Source organism: Hemicordylus capensis, chromosome 16 (genome assembly GCF_027244095.1).
Source record: "Hemicordylus capensis ecotype Gifberg chromosome 16, rHemCap1.1.pri, whole genome shotgun sequence".
Lineage (NCBI taxonomy): Eukaryota > Metazoa > Chordata > Lepidosauria > Squamata > Cordylidae > Hemicordylus > Hemicordylus capensis.
In genome coordinates, this window is record NC_069672.1 from 699,156 (window position 1) to 717,848 (window position 18,693).

The window sequence follows — 18,693 nt, forward strand, 5'->3', positions numbered from 1 at the left end:
ATAGAGTTCACTTCCTTAATCCTTGCCCAATGAATCATAACCCCCAGTGGGCATATTAATGTTACAGTTACTGGCCACAATCCAGAGAAAAACTTGGTTAGCTCGCTGCATAGCAAATGGATTTTAAAAATTATTTTCCTTCCAACAGAATCCATTCCTTCTTGACGTACACCGCACCCACATGGAAAGCCACTTCTGCAATTATTTGAAAAGCAGCTTAGACTCAGAAATCCAGAACTTTCTGGCTCCTTGTGCCAGCCTCTAATCTAATTAGTCCAGTCTTACTGTTTGCTGTTCCTTCCAATGTTTTATGGCATGCCATTTTGAAAATGGGCCACAATGCTTTGCATACAGATCAGATCAGATCAGAGAGCAAGGGAGAGAAAGCAGAGGTTGCATTCCTCTCCTCCAAACAAACACAAAGAAGCCAGCAAAAAGTCAGATTTACCAACAGCCAGAAAGCCCACCTGCTGTCTGACTAAAATGGTGATTGGAGTCTTCTGAGTAGCTAAAATAAAAAGACTTGCCCACCCTCTGGGTGCTCTGATTGGCTGCCCGAGGAGTCAATCAGCCTTGCCTTTATCTGATTGGTTTATAAGGCTGTTTCTAAGACCACCCACTTTGCAAAACAAAAGTGAGCATGTTTATTGGCTCCTGCCTTATTGATATTAATATTTTTAAAGATCTGGGGCTTTTCATTTGTTCTGTGCTACCATCACCCACCCTCACAACTCATAAAGAGGCAGCAAGCTGCAGACAAGAGCAGAAGGGAACAACAGAGCAAGGCAGGAGGCCCACAAACGGAGGCAGAGACAACGTGGCTGACTGAGAAGTTCACTTTGCCCATAGATACGATCCGCTCCTGTTTCCCAGCCTTACCAAGCGAAGCTGCCACGGATCCAGCCTGGGACCTTCTGCATCAAAGCAGATGCTCTTCCACTGAGCTACAGCCCCATCTCCTCAGAGGAATATCTTACAGTGCTCACACGGGGTCTCCAATCCAAATGCAAACCAGGACAGACCCTGCTTCACCAAGGGGACAATTCATGCTCGCTACCACAAGACTGGCTAAGAGACTGAGGCAGAAGGAATCCCCACTGGGGAGTGGTTTCCAAAGCCTCAGAGCCCCTGTTCAAAAGACCCTGTGCCAAATCAGCCTCCATGAAATCAACCCCCGGCAGCAGAGAAATCCCGAGCAGGCCTCCGAAGACTAACTTGGAGGAGGCCAGGTAGGCTCCGCTGGGAGAAGACAGTCCTCCTGGTTTCCTTTGGATTTTACCTCAAGTGTCCTGAATCTGGACAGGACTGGGAAAATCCATAACTGAATGAGGACTGCGGAACGCTCCAGACCCCCACTCCCACCACTGAATGCAAAGTGAGAGAGCTCAGCTTTATTTACTACACAGCTCAGTCCAACTCCTCTGAATCTGCTCGGGGTTCTCTTTCATTATCATTCCTGAAGGCTCAGATCTTTGGCTGTTTGAGCTGCGGTGGGGTTCCTCCCCACCAAGTCCAAACCAAGTTGTAAGGCTTGCTATCTTTTTTTTTTTTTTTTGGTACGTGCATCTCTAAAATAAAACAGTGTCTCGCTGCTTCTTCTATAAATAGAAGCTTTTAAATTAAAAAGCTAATCCACTCCCCGGACGCCTGTACAGTGGGAAGCCAGGCTGCCAATCTGGGAGAGATTCGAGTCGGGAAGCCAAATTGCATTTGTTAGGCCAAGGAGGAGAGAACGACCCCCGCACTCATGCTGTGTTTGTGGGGAACCAGCGGGGTGTGCAAGTCCAGAGAGGCAAGGCTCTGCCCCATCATTGTCCCAGAGCGGCAGAGACATTGGGGTCACCCAGACTCCGTTCCTCCTGAACAGTTCACTCAGTATATTCTAGGGGGCTTGATTGGGGGGGGGGGAGGAGCCAGAGCAGAACCCCGTTGACTGAACCGGCAGGTGTGACAAACGCAGACCTCCATCATCTTGAAGGGAGAGCATCACTCCACACAGAGGGTCTCACACAGACCCTCCCTGCACCAATCCCCTAATCTTATCTGACCCAGGAGATAGGGCCACTTTGCCTCTCACCGCCCAGAGGGGAGGAAATTAGAATCCTCTTTGAACTACGGACAGGTGTGAAGCCCACAGTCCAGATCACCCCCTTCCTCCTGGCTTTAAAGCGAGAGGAGAAAGGCCTGGCCAGGGCTCACCCTTTCCCATCTGCAAATGGGTGTTCCCCAGGCGGCTCTTCCGCACCCGTCCCCTGGCTCCAATCACCCCCCGGCTCCAATCACCCCCCCCGGCTCCAATCCCCCCCCCAACCCACCCACAGTCCCAGGGGCCCCACTCAACCACCCTGCCAGACCCCCAGCAGGAGCCACCGGAAGCCTCCTCAGAGCAGGGCCCCTGTGGGGTCCAAGGGGCTGTGGGCACAGTGAGCTCTCAGTGGCCCTGCCCACTCCCATCTGGCCAGAAGCCCCACCTCCCATGGGCCCCAGCCAGGAATGGGGGACTCGGCCGAGGCTCACTCCCTGATGCCTTTCCCTGGTGCTCTTTAGACAGACCCTGTTTATTATCTAGATGTATCCTCTCTTTGTGATCAATAAAATAAACAAATATGGTTTTCTATCTAAAGTGTGGGATGCCAAGACCTGAAACTGGCTCAAGGCTTCAATGGTGGGCCAGCTTGGACCCCGAGAAGTTCTGAATGGCAGTCTGAGATGCAGCTGTGGGGAACAGCACCCTCCATCCATCCATCCATAGATACACACATATATCTACACATAGCTGGGTTCAGCACGCTGGAGTTGCAGTATTCTCTAGGCCACTGGGATGAAGAATACAAGGTGGTTTTGGTGCACTGTTGTTTGCGTGCGTGTGTGTGTGGTGGGAAGACTCAGCCATACCGGAAACGGTTCTCCAGAGAGTGGGGATATTGGGCCCTTACTGGTACGGCGCTCCGTGATGGACAGGCGGTGTGATTTATTCCACTCCTAGGCCGGGCACTGCGGCCTTGCAGAGCACACAGGCAGTGTAACAAGATGGAAGGCTGCCTTTCATCCCGGCCTTCTCATCATCACCTTGAATCAGAGGCCAGATTTATGAAATCTTCATGAGGCTCCAGAAGCAGCCTCCACATCTGTGAGGCCATTTGTTTTGAAAGCAGACAAACAACCACAACAAAATCATATTAAGGAAGCCAATCAGAGCCGCTGCAGACTCACCGATCCAAGTAGCAAAACCCCACGAGGCTACCCAGGAGTCCAGCCACTCTTCTCAGCCTCTCTCTTTTCAAAGGCAGCCAGCCCATCAACAGCCAGAGGGGTGTGTGGGTGTGTGTCTGCACACACTGGCCACGTCCAGTCCCTGCTCTGAAATATAGGGCTGGAGTGGGGAGAGAAGCAGAGTCCTGCCTAGCAAACGGCAGGGGTTGTTCTTGTGGGGCAGCAGTCTGGCCTGCCCTCTGAGGACAGATGAAGGGATGGAGGCGGGATGGGTGGGGAGAAGATACAGAGGCACACAGGAAAAGTGAGCGATTCTAGCACAAAGCCCATAGCCTAGTTGAGCAAAGAACAACGACCCTCAAACATTCTGAAACTGAAGTTGCAGGCAGGAGTCTCTCCCAACCCTACTGGAGGAGATGCTGCCAGGGAGTGAACCTGGGACCTTGGGGATGCAAAACAGATGCTCTACCACTGAGCTACGGCCTCGTCCCCTGCGGGGAATATCTCACAGCGCCCACATATGGTCACCCATCCAAATGCAAACCAGCATGGACCCTGCTTAGCAAAGGGGACAATTCATGCTCACCCCCACAAGACCAGCTCTCTTCCCAGCTGAGAAAATCCTCTGATGTTTCTCCTTCAATGAACCCTGAAATTATCTTTTGAAAATCACCTTGGAGAAATTTCTGTTCCAAGCACTTTTCAGCTCATGTCCAACCAATAACTTCTGGTTAAAGTAACTGACCCCTGGAGAGGTTCGGAGGCCAGAGCCCCAGGCCAGGTGGAGGCTCAGGGGCCCAGCTTGGGCGGGATCCAGCACATGTGGGGCGGCGCCAAGGGAAACATGGCGGGTCAGGCGAAGACGCAGCTGATGAGCGGCGCCTGGCATGGAATGGCTTCTGGCGCCCCGTAGGGGTCACCGGGCAGGACATGCTTTGGTCGAGGATGGTGCAGGGCTACCTCTCTCCGATGCCATGGATGCCTGTAAGCAGAAGCACTTGGCTTGCCACAGCCAACTGGACCATTGGGCAAGTGAAGGCCAAGGCAGGGAGGGCAGAGGAGAAGGAGGAATATGGCACCGAGGAGCAGCCGCCCCCGCCCCCAGGTGGACAGAAGGGTGGAACCAAAACCAAGTGGGCTGTCCGGTCAGGCGAGTGGCGTTTTTCCTGGCAGGGGGTGTGTGGCGGAGCGACTTCTGAGGCCAGCCTTTAAAAGGAGAGCTACTTGGCACCGTGGTGGATTGGACGGGGTGGGAGGGGAGGCGGCTCCTTGTGTGAGCAGCACCCAGTGAGGAACGGCTCTGGGATGATGAGATCTCAGGGAGCAACCCCGGGGGGGAAGGGGCCGCGAACCAGAGAAAGAGGGGAAAATGGGCTGTCACTAATTATATCCCGATGTTTTCACGGCGTGTTTAAATCACAAGTGACAGTTGCAAATCAATCCTGCTCTTTATTGGAGAGCTTTCCATGAAATATTCAGGCTCTAGGTGAGCCTGCATTTACTCTGATCAGTAATTTGACAAGCATCCATTAAAATAAACTGGGGGGTTGCTCGGGCCCCCTGAGGAGCTATGTTAGGCCAAGTGCTTTTCCACAGTGGGTGGCTTTGGAGAGAGGGGGGAGGAAGCTGTGTGGGGAAACTCATTTGGGAAGTTTATCTACTACCCGGAGGAGCGACCCCTGCCTCAAACGCAAACGCTCTGCAGTTGGGCTCCCATTTGTCAGCACACACCGCCCCCCCCCCGTCCCACCGTCAATCACAGCTTGGAATTCCAACTGGAAGGAGTCTGACACACCACCAGGGAGGAGGGAAGCGCCTCTGAAGTCACGTCTCCCACAGAGGATCCCTCCCTCCCTCCCACCCACGCGGCCGGCGGCGTGTAAACTGTCAACTCCAAATGCAGGCAGCTTTCCAAAACCCTCATCTGAATTTTCCCACAGTTTTTGAAGTTCTGAATGCATTTAGAAGCCTCCATCATTTACATTTTCTGCCTTTTCTTCTTTTTTTAAACAGAGTGCTCTGTTTTGACTGCTGCACACACATGCTAACAAACACTGGCAAAACCCCACCATCAAGCAAAGTTGATGCGATTCTACAAATGGTAGTATCAGGGGTGTGTGTGTGTGTGTGTGTGTGTGTGGTTAGGGTCAGCAGTCATATGTGAACACATAAAGATGGCTTTCTTTGCACTTTTTAGCAATACAGACGTCCGTACTGGTAATGAACTGGAGCAACCATAAGCTGCAGCGAATGGCTTAGGCTCCCATTCAGGAATAAATTTTTAAAAATGCTTCTGCTGAAACTGGAATCCAGGAAAGTGAAATGTCAGGCAGAGTGACCCAGAGGAGGAATTGGGCCCCCCCCTTTCCCTACAAATGCACAGCTATGGCTGAAACCTCTGCTGGATTTTCCGGAGGTTTGAGCCACGCCCAGCAGTACCTTGACGCCTGAGAACGTCCACACCCCAGAGACTGCAAAGAGAGGGACCCCGGGCCATTCCATGGAGGCAGGCATGGAGATGACCCCCCCTCCCCGGTGATTGGGGAGGGGGTTTGTGGCCCAGCAAGCAGGGAAATGCTGGCGCCAGATCTCCAGGGCTCCTGGGATGAGCACTGTGGAGCCAGGCCTGGAGGTTGGGGCTGGTGCCCGTCCCTTTCTGCCCCAGACAAGGGCTGCTGCCACGCGTCCAGTCTGGCACGAAAGCACAGCACCAGAAACAGAGCCTCGGAGGAGGCTGTCCCCGGACCCTCCCGTCTATTGCAGCATCGTATCTTCTGGCTGCTGTGCTGAGCGCACACAGGCAATGCTTTTAATGCATCACACGCAAATAAGATGTGTGATTGAGGAAAATGTGTGGACTTGGCATAATCAATAGCTCGCTGCAATCACGGCGGCAAAGCGGGATTTGCATTGTGCTTGCGTCAGATCAAAATGACTTTATTCTCCCAAACGTGCTCGAGACTGTCACACGGGTTTCACGGAGAGCAATTTGGAACTATTGGCCACATCAAGGCCCATGGCCGCTGGCTCAAGCCTGCCTCCAGCTCCTGCGACAGCCCCCATCAATAATTATGACAAGGGCTGCGGGTTCTTTCTTCCTGTGGAAGAGATGCCTATTGATGAGATCACTCGGGGAACAGAATGCCGTTGGAATCAGACGGGGTGGAGGGTCGTTCTGAAGGGGTGTTTGGAAGAGGAGTGTCTTTCTGGGTAGTTAACCCTTTCAGGATACCTGGATTCCAGCCATAGGCAGCACCCCCCCCACACACACACTTTCTCTTGGTAACTGAGACCCTTCTGGGGCTCCAAATAGTACCTAATGATCCAGGGACCAATTTCCTGCTGGGAAGTCGCTCTAATTGAGCTGGACAGACTGCCAGAACTTGAATCGGAATTAGATTGCACAAAATCCAAAACCTCTGCTTGCGTTAGAACAGAAGTCATGTGGCCTTAGTTGTTTCAACTGTTGCTCTGTGTTTACTAGTAAAAGCCACTGTTCCTTTAGGGGCAATGGCAAATTAAAGTAAATATTTGGACACAAAACCACGTAACACAATAATAAAACCATAAGACACTAGAAACCAACGAGCAATCTAGCTCAGCTTTATGGGCTCTACGGCCATAAAGGTTCAGGGAAGCAGAGCACCCTCTTGTCTATAGAGACCGGACTAAGATTCATAGGGAGTGCAGAAAGCCCCCTTGAGGTCTAGAAACAACAGAAACTCCATCCAGGGATTTTTGCCAGGAGGCAGAAGGACAGAAAGCAATGGAAAGTGGGCAACAGGTGGACAAAATGGAGAGAGGAGAGAGAGAGAGTTCCTTCCATCTCTAGGATGAACGCTGAGTCTTCCCTCCAATTTCACTTTTCCAGAAATGCCTCGTCCCATCCCAGGCTGGTCAGCCTGTCAAGCGGCACAGCCCCACAGGGGCATCCCCTCTGCCCCTGCTGTCCCTAGCTCCCACCTCCCTCCTGGCAAGCGGAGGAAAACGGGACGGGATGACAGGATGGGCACTCAGTGCTTTTCTCCCCGAGAAGAAAGTGACCGTGATGTATCTTCACAAGCACACACACACTCCAGGTGCAGGGCATAGCAAGGCTGGAGTGGGCCCAGAGACGAGATTTCAAAATGGGCCCCCAGACCCTCAAAGTCCAGGGCCTCCGCACACCCCAGCCCCCCCCCCAGGATTTAAGTCTGATATTCCAAAATAAGCATGCTGCCTGGAAATACATTTCACTGAATACACACACGCACACGTCACAATATATAGTGATAGACATTGAGTACTATACATCTGTGCTACTTTTAATGCCTAGAACACACTAGAAAGACAAATTATTAAAATAAGCCCCTCGCTGCAGATTAGCAAAGGAGACTTTCAACCCTGCAGGGTGAGCCTGTGTCTGTTTTCTCAGAATTCTGCACAAATTCAGTCAAGTTCGATTCCAGGAGGTTTTCCACAGGAGGCTTTTAAAGCCCTTTAACACACATCTGAGGTGCTGCATTCACAGGTGGGCCAGATTGACCCTGAAGTCCCTGCAAGTTATCGGGGAGCAGTTCACACACAAGAAAAATAAAACAAAATAAAAGCACCACACAGGCTTCACCGTTCTCCCTCAGACCTCCTGGGTTGCAAAACAACTTGAACAGAAGTGCATTTATCAATGAATGAATAAAATAAATATAATACTGTTTCTTCCAGAAGTTTTTGTAGTTTTCTGCCATGAAACAAGCTACTTATAGGACTTTTTAGGTAGTTTTTTTCAAGCCAGCAAAATTTCCCAGCTGTTTTAAAATAAAGAGTCAGAGACTTCTCAGTCCCTCCCCCCCCCCATTTCAAAGCCCCATGGCAAGCAGATCCCTATATATCTGGGGGGTGGGAAAGGTAACCACAAAAAGGAGTTCACACTCTACCTGGCAGCAAGGGGTCTTCTGCTGCAGGGAACAGGGGTGGCCACTCTGGCTGCCTCCTCCTTCCTTCCTTCCTTGCTGGCTGGCTTGGGCCCTACTCGAGTTCAGGCTTCACTGAGGCCTACACGGAGGAGGCCTCCCTGGAAGCCCCGCCCACCCGCCAATCAGCGGAGAGGCGGGAGGAAAGCAGCTCTTGGCAGCTGGGCTGCTGCCTCCATTGCCGGCCAGGAGAACAAGCTGGAGAGAGGAGGGGAAACAGGGTGAGGGGCTGAGGGGCCTTGGGGCTGGGCAGGGGGCAATGGGGAGCCACGTGAGGGGCCTCTGGGGGGGCCCTCCAGGCAGTGGGGCCCCCAGACAACTGCCTCCCCTTGCCCCATCCTTGTTACGCGCCTGTCCAGGTGGCAACATCAGCAGGGAGGGCACCTCATCACCGCTCCGGGAGGGGAACAGTTGGCTTGGCAGTGGTGTGTGTGTGCCCAGGGTCGGGTTTAAAAGGCAGCCATAAGCAGGGATTTGTCCCTTACTTCAGTCACGATGGCAAAGAAGGATTTGCACTGTGCTTGCGTCGGATCCAAATGGCTTCATCCTCCCAGACCATGACCAACCAATTTATATTTTGTGCACAGATATGTTGGGGAAGACCCTTCCCCTTGGGGGTATCTGTGTGGCCCCTGGGCTTACTCATGAGAAGGGCCGGGCAGCAGGAGCAGCACTGCCAACAATGAGAGGGGAGACTCCTCATCTGGGATGGCGATGGATGGTCTTCCTGAGCGGTATCAGGCCATGGTGACACCCTCTTACAACTCACGAGAAGAACCATCTCTGGGACAGGGGTGTTGTTGCGTAGAATCACTCACACTGTGTGACGGCATCCCCCCTTCTCCCACGGAGAGTGTCAGGCCACAGCAGCAGATGCCAGGTTGCTCTATAGTGGAAAGCCGCAGGGATGGGCATCCCAGCCACTGCCCTCCCTGTCTTCGCGACTGCCACCGAGAAGCGGTCAAAGCGTGCCCTCTGCCTACCCGTTTGCCCATTTGGACATGTGCGCCCTTGCTTGTGCCCCAAAGCAGCAAACCCGATCTCCTCCAGTCGCTGGAAACTAGGGCTCCCCTCTCCCGCAATTCCCCACGGCAGCAGATCTGCATATGTCACAACGCTGGCCCAAACCTGGGAATTTTGAACGAGAGTAAAGATCCGTCCCCACACCTGGTGTTCCCCTTGTCTGCACACGCAGCTAGGCTCTGACACGTGGAGCGTCACAATCTCCTTTGGGTCCATGCAAGGGTCCCCAAGGGAGGAGGGGGCTGCAGTGCAAAGGTTATCTCATGACCCGTAGAGAGTGGGGCCCCCCTTTGTTGGGTTAGCTCAACTCATGAATGCGAAGACTGAGGGTGTTTTACTCTATGGTCCTCCCCAGTAGACTAGCCCTCTCATGAGAGGACTAGTCCGCTGGCAGCAAGCTGCCAGGAGAGCAGGAGACTGGTTTGGTGTCCATGGGCTGCACAAGAGCATCCTAGGTCACAGTGGGACAATCCCCCCCCCAGATCCTTTGCCCTCTCTCATTTAAATACCCCCTCCTAGGGAATCATCATATTCCTTTCCCTTTCCAGAGTGAAAGCCAAAAAGTGTCCCCCAAGAACACCCTCCCCATAAATCGTGCTTGTGTGGACGGTTCTGTTGCAGGGCTCTTAGGAGGGTGGCAGTACAATCACTGTCAGAAGAAGCGTTGGCACGGCACGGCACGGCATGGCATTTAAATGCCCTTTCCATGAGGGCGGGCATCCGAAAATGCACAATCGCGCTTGGCACGCCCCCTTTAAGACTGTGGCCAATGGCAGCCACTCTGGTGACATGCTGATGCCTTGTCTACAGTCTGGCGACACAAGCGGTATCGAGCTTGGGGGGATGTGGCTTCGGCAGAACAGGAAGAGGGAGGGCTCCCCTCTCCTGAAACCAGAGGTTACCGGACTGTGGTTGGACCAACATCTTTGCTGTTATTTACGGCTTCAAATTGAAACGGTGGGTTTGTCCACCTCCAGTTCTTTGTTATGTGCAAATGCAGCCCATTTTCTGAGCTTTCTTCCAGACAAGACATTGTTCGTGCATTTGAGGGCATTGATGGTGCCAAACACCTCCACCACTCTTGAAGTCTCAGGTGTGCCTTCACCCCCCAGATAGGACAGGAGGGAAAGCATGGAGTTCCTGCAATATACCAAAAGCGGGGAGGAGGAGGAGGGGAAAGGGAAGCAGGAAACGGGATGAGAGCAAGGGAGAGAGAAAGAAATGCTGTGACCCTGTGTAATGATGATGTTGCCATGCAAAGGAAGGCCAAGGGCCACTTGAAGGTCATCACGTTTCCTTCCCGCTGCGCTGTCTAGAGCGCTGATGCTTCACTTCCCCTTCCAGATTTCGAGGTTAACACCAGCTGAACTGGCCGGGGCGTGAAGCCAAGCCGTTCCGTGCCTGGCTTATTTGCGAGACAGCAGTGACCTTCTCCGAGTTTCTGCAGAGAAGCAACTTTCTGTAACTAATCAACTCATTCATTAAACTTCCTCGAGGCAGGCAAAAGCTCATATGATCCAGTCAATTAATCACATCGCTAAAGTTGCGTGCGGTGTTTAGGTCTTAACAATCATTTATGTGACCTTTCTGACCGCTGACGCCTCCCTTGGTGGCCTTTAACCTGATGCATTATTCATGACCAACTGGCCAGCTGCTTCCCCCTGCACCGGGGACCGGGCAGAGGAGAGGAAGACCTGGCGGCTGGAGGCAGTGGATTCCAGGCGGGGCACGCAAGGAGGATTCCAACGGAAGAGCGCCGAGATTCCAGCTGCCGAGATTCCAGACACCACCTCTTGGCACTCCGTTCCCAGCCCCCTCGAGTCACCCAGCTGCACTGCCTCGGTGGCAGGCCTTCTAGGTCGTTGCAGAAGTCCGCCAGATATGGGGCTGCAATTTATGGCTTTCTAGAGGACGATTCCTCTAACTACCAAGGTGGGGAGGAGGAGGAGCGGAGAGGCCCCTTTGCCACCGCAGATCAAGTTAATGTGATGGGACTCTCTTCCAGAGCCATTCGCTCCTGCTGCTCCCTCCAAGATGGCAAGAATAGAGGAGATGGCACTCCCCTTTCCTCCAATGACGGCAGAGTGGGATTCTCCCAAGAAACTGGGCCAGTTGTCAAGTTCAGAATAAAAGGAACTCTGCTCACTGCCCTTGAAAATCCTCAAACGTTGCTCACAAGGTGGAGCCTTTGAATTCACCTGGCAATGTTGCTGGAAGGGGAACTGGGGGAGAACTCAAGCCCCAATTCTTGCCAACTTTGCCCCACTGCGTGGAGAGTTGCTTGACCAGCTCCAGACTCCCAACTGGACCCCCCCTTGTAGCAAGTGGGAGAGGACCAGGCCTGTGGCTGAGTCTGCCTCACAAGCTGCTTCCTTGTTTTCTGTGGGTGCCAGAAGGAGACGTGCCAAAGCCCACCCAAGGCATTTCACTAGCCTCGTTGAAACTCTCCTCCTCCTCCTCCTCTTCTTCTCCTTCTCCCCCCCCCCTCATGTGTTTGACCTAAGACTCAACATTCATTGGGAGGGGACATTCTGGGGCACTTCCAATTCATACAGGGATGTCTGAGCCTTGCCCCACTGTTCCCCTAGGGATGAGAGGGTTTCTCTCCTTCTGCAAGTTCTTCATGGTTTCTCTGGTGTGCTCTGCCCGGCATTCTCTTTCTCCAGAATTCCAGCGGAACTAGGAGCATTTCTACAATCCATTCATTGGCATGTGCAGAAGGCCAGTTTGCAGCTCCTTCGGTCTCTTGGCATCACACCAATCCCACATTGCTGATGTACTCCACAAAAGCAACCCAGCTGTGATGGTACACATGATGGCACCACCAGGGGCCTTTTTGTGTGGTGTTCTGTTGATGCTCACGTGTGCTCCTGCGCTTTTGGGAAAACACCACACAAAAAGACGCTTGACACAAGTGCCTGTGTAATCCCATGAACATGGCTTTTTGTAGTATTTTATGAATTTCCCCTTGGGCACATGTGGATCGGAAAAGCCCTGGAGGAAAATGGTCTTGATGGAACCATGCTTGCTGCAATCTCACCAAGATTTGTTTTTGGGATGCTTTGTTGGCAAAATGAGTGGATGGAAGGAACAACTCACTTCTGCAGCAGACTTCTGTGCATGGGCAGAACTCTGTACCAAAGAAGAGGGTTCTGAATGCCTTGGTTCTACTTCATTGGAAACAAGAGAGCAGGGAACCTGGTGCTCCATCATTCAGGGAGAAATTCAGAGGGAGGCACCTCTGGAGAGGCCGCAGCAAGAGAGACCATGGAGCAGGAAGAAGGCGAATTTCCTGAAGTTGAGCCGAGATGGAAGAAGCTTTGTTTGCAGCCCGCAGGGCACCCCAGAACAGAACCCTCGAGGCTCACCGGTAGGTGCCCGAATCCCGTGTGGCTGCCTGAAGGGGTGGAGCACCAGAGTGCTTTAGAACTGGGAGGGACCTACTCAGTGCAGCTCCAGGAAGGCCGTTGCCCCCAAACCAGGTCATGGGGCCTTCTCGTGATTTGGTGGCTGAGACCGGAGGCACAGAGAAGCAACATTCAAAGTGGTGATTCTCTTACACTGAGCAGGGGGAAAGCAACTGGCCCACTCCAACCCCTGCACAACATCCTTTTCAGGGGCTGATGCTGGGGTCTACCCTCCATTTCTTTGCTAGGCTGTGAGCCCTTTGGGGATAGGGAAACATCTGGTTATTTTTTAAACAAACAAACATTTTTTTATTATAATGTAAACCATTTTGAGAACTTGTTGGAAGTGGTATAAAATATTCATAATAATGGTCATGCTAATAATGTGAAATTTGAACGGCTTGGCTCAGAGTCCCCCTTCTCGGCTTGTAAGGCGAAAGCAGGCTCTGTGCCCAAGGAAACGTGCCGCCATCACCACCAGCAAGCAAGCAAGCAAGCACTCCAAATGGTGCTGAAGGCATCTGCCTCTCTCTCCTCCTGCAGGGACCCAGGTATCGGTCATGCCTGGAGAGCAACATGTCATTCCGCAGCAGACCATCCTGGGTGGCAATTCTGTCCCCAGAAATGAACCGGAAGGCACCAAGCCATTTCTCCAGCAGCCCCTCTGAAAGACACGGGGTTTTGCCTTCCGCCTACAGCCCCCAACCCCCCGCCCCGCCCACCGCTGAAGCCTGCACTTTCCAAGAGGAAACGGCGGATTCGCTTCCACCTCTGGGAGCCCAGTTCAAACTGTCCATCTGGAGTATCCATTTCCAAAGCCGTCCTTTTCTAAAGCTGCGTTTCCGTTCTTCGGCACAAATGGCCTGACGTGTTGCCTCCAGCGGATTCAGGCCTGATAAATGTATCACAGCGAGGAGGAGAAGGTGGTGTTTTATTAAACAGCCCTGAAGCTAGAAGTGGCCGCTTCTCTCCCCCCCCGCCCCCCCCCCCCGCCGCCTCCTGACGAGGAGGACTCAGATTCCACACCTTGATGTGGTGAAACCAGCTGGCACACTTGTCGGAGCGCATTAGTGTTGCCCTGAACATGGGGGTGGGGGGTGGGGTGGGGGGGAGGAGGAGGAGGAGGAGGGCCAGAGCAGATCCATCTGTGTCACACTTTTTGTTTTGCATCCACATTGATTCACTTCTAAGAAGCCACATGCCAAATATTATCTCTGTTAAGGACACTAGCGGGAGGGGGAGGGAAATCAATTCTCTCCCATCCGTGTTCTCTCTCTCTCTCTCTCTCACACACACACTTCCGATGCGCTTTGTCACACTCCCGGATACAGAACAGGGATGTGCACACAGGGGCGGCAGATCTAGTTCTGGAGGGTCCCAGGCCCAGGGAGAGGCAGCCCAGCAGTGCGTGGTGCTTCCCCAAGGACACCCCATGCGCAGACCCCCTGGGCTGGCTCCTGAGGGGGCTGTTCTGGGGTTGGGGGGGGTGTCTGTTCATTGCTGCTTTGGGGCCTCTATTCACTTAGGAAGCAGCCCAGGTCCCGACAGACTTGGGGCAGCATCCAGGGATTGGCTGAGCTGGGGTCCAAAGGGCAGTGGAGCGACTGTGGCAGACCAAGTCCCTCCGCACGGGCTGTTTCCTGGAGGCCCAAGCCAAGCCCTCCCCGGCTCCTCTGTGCAAAGCAGAGTCAGCCCAAGAGGACCACGGAGCACCTGTGAGGGGTGGGTGAGAAGGAAGGACGAAGCGAGGGACACTTTCCATAGGAACACAGGAAGCTGCCTCCGACCGAGCCACTCAGAGACTGGGTCCATCTCACTCAGGACGGTCTGCACTGGCTGGCAGCAGCTCTCCAAGGTTTCAGGCAGCTCTTCCCCAGCCCCACCTGGAGATGCTGCCAGGACGTGAACCTGGGACCTTCGGCATGTACAGCAGGTGCTCTTCCGCTGAGCTACGGCCCCATCCTCCAAGGGAATAGCTTTCCGCCCTCACATGTAGTTCCCCCATCCAAATGCAAATGAGGATGGACCCTGCTTAGCAGAAGGGACAATTCATGCTCGCTAGTACAAGATCAGCGCATGTGCTCTCTCTCTCACACACACACACACCCCTAATCCTTCAAACTCTCACTATTTGGGGGAGGAGGGCTGCCAGAGACCCTGAGACTGAACCCAACCACCTTCAGGGCATGTGGCTGGGATCAAGCCTGGCGGCGGCGGTGAACTCCTGCAAACTCAGGTGCAGAAGGGAACAGGGCGTGTGCCCAGAAGCCCCTCAGGCTGGCAGGCAGTGTGGAACGTCTGGGCAGGCCTGGCATGACCCGTGTTGGCCATCTGGCCCCCTTGTGGGCTTTCCTGGGGCTCCAGAGCTGGGCTCCAGTTCCGCTTCTCCAGCTCCTGAATTGCAGGACGCCCATTCCAGTCCTGCCTGGATTTGGGAAGGGGTACCCCATTGTGGCCAGAACCTAAGGGTTCATGAGTCAAATGGGCCGTAGCCCAAAATTTGGCTTTAAAAAAGCCAGATCTGGCAACAGAGGTCTACACCTTCCAGAGATGGACCCAGAGCTCATATAGGAAGCTCAGGCCCTGGGTCCATTTCGCCTCCTGCCTGGGACCTTGGAGAGCTTAGGCAAGACGGAGCTTTTAGTTCACTTCTCCTCCGGGATGGAGTTCACATATCGGCCAAATTTACCCCCACGTCCCTGCGAGCTCTCGGGGAGCACTTCACACACAGTTCGGGTTTTTCATTGCGGGTGAGAGTGTAGCCCAGTTTATATCCAGCGTAAAAAAATTCCACTTTTTGTGTTGGTTTTTTGGGGCAACTTAGAATTCACACTAAAGCCTTGCAGAAAACCTGTGGTAAAACCTGCTTTCTGGGAAAGCTCCTGGGGATTTTCCAGACTATAAGATTTGCAACGGGTAAAGCATTGCAAAGTGTGATGGAATAGTCCAAAGTTTTAAAACCGAGAGTGAAGCATTTTTCAATGCTTCGTTGTAGGCTGGTGGCGATTCATATTTTCCATCCACTGCAACGTGTTTTCAAGGCAGGACTGTTCATATTCTCCTTGAAACATGTTTATCTGCCCCTCCTCCTGCTCCATTTGGGCCAATGGAGTGGCAGGGGGCGGGGAGTGACATGAATTTTTTTGGGGGGGGGGGGGACTTCTTGGCTGCCGCCTTGCGCAAATCCGCCAGCAGGGGGAAGCATCGTTCCAAAACAAAAATCTAACGTTGTCTTGCATCATTCCAGTTTTGTGCAAGGAATAACCCGCGTGGGGGAAGGGGTTAAAAAAAAAGAAAAGAGGGGGAGTGGAGTGCCTTTGGAGTGACAAATATGGGAACTGCTTATTGGTAGTGGTGGAGAGCCCTGTGGTGAGCCAGGAAGGGGGAAAGAACTGGTGTGCCTCCAAAGAAATAGCTAGATGGATGGATGGATGGATAGATAGACAGATAAGAGGGAAGAGACAGAATGGGAGGTGAGTGCTCCTCCAGTGAGGGCTGTGGAATTGCACAAAAGTAAATGAATCATGATTCTGTTCAATAGGCTTCCTTTTAAGTAAGTGGCTGTTCTCTCTCCCTGCCCTTTGCCTTGTAGTATGCAAGTGGGATTGCACAGAAGTAAATGTTTTATTTCAAAGGGCTTCCTCTTCAGTAAAAAGTGCACGAGAAAGGGTTGGATTCAGAAATCTGCTCAGCTGCTCTCCCCTCCCCTTCTGTGTTGACAAGCTTAAGTTATATTGGAAGCAAGTGGAGGAGGAGAAGGGAGGTGTGGGGTTTGGGATTTTGGGGGAGGAAAGGCAGAGAAAGCTGAGATTTCTCCCTGCCTGTTTCGCTCCCTGAAGGGAGGGGATGGAGGATGCAAGCACGGGCAGCGGGGGAGGCACTGTCCATACTGCAACACGCTACAACGCATAAAATGCGGGGCAAGGCTCCCTACAATGGAAAAATACAGCGACTTCCCTGCAGCGCATTTACAGTGTTATGGGGCAAAAACGCATGGCTAAAATTCGAATCAAGGCGTGGGAAATATGAACGGCACTCTGCTGACAACACAGCGATACCAATGTGGAAACATGGGTAATACGGAGAGGCACGTAGCGGATACATTGCAGCGTGCAATCTGGAAAATGCCCTGGTGACAAGGAGCCAGCCTGATCTCTTGGGCACACACGGCAGGAGCGATTTAAAGGGAGAACCACCCAAGGACCGGCCATGCTGCAGGCTCCTCTCTGGCTGCTGTAGGTGATATCCATGGACTCCCTGCCACCTTCTTCCACCCAACCCAGGAGAAAGTTTGTTCTTTGGGTCAGAAATGTTCTAGGGAAGCACAGCAACTAGACTACTTTATCGATAGTCCATAAGATACCCCAGAAGCTGCCATGAATACGACAACAGGCTGCACATGGCGTTGTGCCTTGGGGTCCATGTGCCTGCAGCCGGACACACATGCCCTGGAGCCGAAAGGTCTCTCTCTCTCGCTCCTCCACACCCAGAGACTGAAATTCCAGAGACTCTGAGGAGGAGTGGGGATGGGCCAGGACTCAGGGGCAGAGCATCTGCTTTGCATGCAGGGGGTCCCAGGCTCACTCCCTGGCAGCATCTCCAGGGGGGCTGGGGAGGATCCTGTCTGGAACCTTGGAGAAGCTGCTGCCAGTCTGTGTAGCCATAGACAGTTCCGAGCTAGATGGACCGAGGGTCTGTCTCAGCAGGAGGCAGCTATATATCTGTCCATATATGTTCAAAGGAAGCTGAACCCCGAAGAATGAACACACGACTGCAAAAAGGGCAAACCTGATCCTCACAACAACTCTGGGCTGGGCACAGCGAGAGTGGCTGGCCCAAGGTCACGGGGTCAGCAGACGGGCCAGGCAGGAATGCGAACCCAGGTCCCCCCCCCCACTGTTTTAGTCCAACACTCAGAACGCCACATCACGATGGCAAACAACCACCAGCACAACGTCATCAAAATAATTCACACGTGGTCTCGGTAAACTTTACAACAACCTGGTAAGGCAGGCCACTATAATTATCCCCATATTGTGGACAGCATAACAGTTGGCCTGACTTCTGTTCTTCCGTTGTGCAGGAGGACCACAGACTGAAAGAAGCTCCTTGTTGGCAGCAGACAAACACACCAGCAGGATGGCCAGGGCACACTTCTGCCTTTCATGATACAGGCAGGGCAACTGCTTTTGGGGGTGGGGGAGCATTCCAAAATATCCCCCCCTCACTCACAGCAGCGGCCCCAACTGGAATCCACAACCACGACTGCTCTGAGACATGCTCCTAGAAGAAGCCACTGCAGGGAAATGCAGATGTGCAGAAGGGGCTCAAGGCGAGGGAGGGCCGGAATGGGGGGGGGGGCGACGGTGGCACTGGGGTGAGGAGTGAGCAAGAATGGCTGGCGGGGGGGCAGCCTCCTGCAGTTGGGCCTCTCTCTCTCCTTTTGCCCTGGACAACTGAGGCAGCCCCCCTTGGCCGGCAGCACCATCAGCAACAGCAGCGGATGCGTCTGACGGTGTCCTTCCAGCCGCCATCCCTGGCCCTCCCAGCAGGGCCCAGCAGTGACACCCCCTCATGAAGCAGAATCTTCCCAAGGGGACATCCAAGGGGGGGGGAAGGGGCTGGACAGAGCCCATCTCTAGGAAGAGGCAGAGTGAGTGGGCTGCACCCACTAGCCACAGGGACAGTTTTGAAAAGACCCCTGATGTAGGGAAAAAAGTTTTTAAAAAAGATAGAAGGAAGGACACATGACGCTGCCTCCACCGGCCAGGAGTGAATGACCCTAACCCCAAGGAACCAGAAGAATTTTGCACCCCACCCTTGCAAAAAACACAGAACGTCACCCATTTTCACCAGCTGGAAAATGAAGGTTCTGCAGCCATGGGCAGAAGGTATTTATTCATGGAACAATGAAGAAATACCTCTGTTTCTGGTGCTGTTTAATCTGCTGTGCCTAATTTTGCTGCTTTGTTATGTTAACTGTTTCCATTGTTTTTAAATTTATGTTGCTTTGTGTATTTCTAAATAGAAAAACATCCCAGAAACGCCTTGCAACAAAGAATGCAGCCAACAGGCCACCCCAACCAGGGCACCACCTCCGG

At 53.1% G+C, this 18,693-nt stretch overlaps 1 protein-coding gene across 11 annotated transcripts in view; it reads right to left on the bottom strand.

Moving 5' to 3' along the window:
• Positions 1-18,693, bottom strand: part of CAMTA1 (calmodulin binding transcription activator 1) — a 687,465-nt gene that overhangs the window by 138,287 nt on the left and 530,485 nt on the right. Inside the window, exon 1 of one of the 11 annotated variants that reach the window (XM_053280674.1) lies at positions 8,127-8,210. The exons of the other annotated variants lie outside the window; for them this stretch is intronic. The gene's annotated coding sequence lies outside the window, so the exon portion shown is untranslated. Of the gene's footprint in view, positions 1-8,126; positions 8,211-18,693 lie in introns of those variants that run through there. 11 annotated transcript variants of the gene reach the window in all.